The following is a 1,329-nucleotide window of genomic DNA, read 5'->3' as shown; positions in this document are numbered from 1 at the left end:
TGATAGTCATGTATATAGAGATTAGAAATGCATGTGAAAACGTCTCAATGTCAATTGCCTTGGAATGAATTCTTCTGTATGAAAAAAAAAACACAAGTATCTTCTTGAAGTCCCTCAAATTAAGGTAAAGAATAAGAACAAATCATTCTGGAAGAACGCAAAGGAAAATAGCTTTAGATACTTAAGTGACAATTGAATTTATTCTTATAATTGTTTTAATAGCTTTTGTATAATCTTCATCGCTATTATGAGATATAAAATTCAAATCTCAAATCTGTAATCATTATGCCAAAAATCTGAATTACTGTAATATTTTGCATATTGTTAAAACTGTAACTTTAATTGTAAAAAAAAATTTTAAATTAAAAAAAAATTGTCATCTTGTACTAAGTTTGAAATTTGAAATGTTTCTTCCTCTTAACTTTGTCCTGTTTTCCTGAGATTGCTTTTTGGCTGTTCAATGTCCTTTGTATGTTTGTATGAGTTTCAGGATCAGCTTTAATTTTTGAAAAAAAAAAAATTTTAAATTAAAAAAAAATTGTCATCTTGTACTAAGTTTGAAATTTGAAATGTTTCTTCCTCTTAACTTTGTCCTGTTTTCCTGAGATTGCTTTTTGGCTGTTCAATGTCCTTTGTATGTTTGTATGAGTTTCAGGATCAGCTTTAATTTTTGAAAAAACTTGCTGACCGCCTGCTTAGTGGGTATGGAGCCTGCTGCCAAGCCTGGTGACCCGAGTTTAACCCATGAGACCCACATGGTAGAAGGAGAGAACTAACTACTGCAGCTTGTCCTCTGACCTCCACATGTTCTCTGTGGCACACTTAATGCTCCCCCTAAAAATACATATATATAAAAAAATGCTGAGATTTTGTTAAAGATTGTATTTCATTTATGGTGAATTTGGTAAGAATTGTATATTAAGTATTCCGACCGATGAACATGGGAAAGAATGTCTTTATTTAGGTCTTTACTTTTCCTAGGCATATTTTAGTTTTCAACATATAGATTTTCTTTCTTTCTTTTTTTTTAGAAAGTGTTTCCCTGTAGCTCCACCTGGGCCTGGAACTCGATATATAGACCAGGGTGACCTCAATCCCACAGAAATCCACCTGCCTCTGCTTCCTGAGTCTTGGCCAGTCACGCCTGGCTAGATTTTGTTTCTTTTGCTCATTCCTATCATGAATGAGTTGATTTTAATCTCATTTTTGAATTATTCATTACTAGTATAGAGAACTACAATTGATTTATTTTTCGGTGGGAGAGGGGGATTTACTGCGTTTTTGTGTGTGTGTGTGTGTGTGTGTGTGTGTGTGTGTGTGTGTGTGTGT

The 1,329-nt window shown here is 33.3% G+C and overlaps 1 protein-coding gene across 4 annotated transcripts in view; it reads left to right on the top strand.

Moving 5' to 3' along the window:
- The window catches only part of Naa16 (N(alpha)-acetyltransferase 16, NatA auxiliary subunit), an 81,086-nt gene that overhangs the window by 26,276 nt on the left and 53,481 nt on the right, over window positions 1-1,329 (top strand). The gene's annotated exons all lie outside the window — the stretch shown is intronic.

This window comes from Nannospalax galili, unplaced genomic scaffold (genome assembly GCF_000622305.1).
Source record: "Nannospalax galili isolate Female #2095 unplaced genomic scaffold, S.galili_v1.0 scaffold386, whole genome shotgun sequence".
NCBI lineage: Eukaryota > Metazoa > Chordata > Mammalia > Rodentia > Spalacidae > Nannospalax > Nannospalax galili.
The sequence above is the reverse complement of the archived record's forward strand: the minus strand, read 5'-3'. Positions and strand labels throughout refer to the sequence as shown.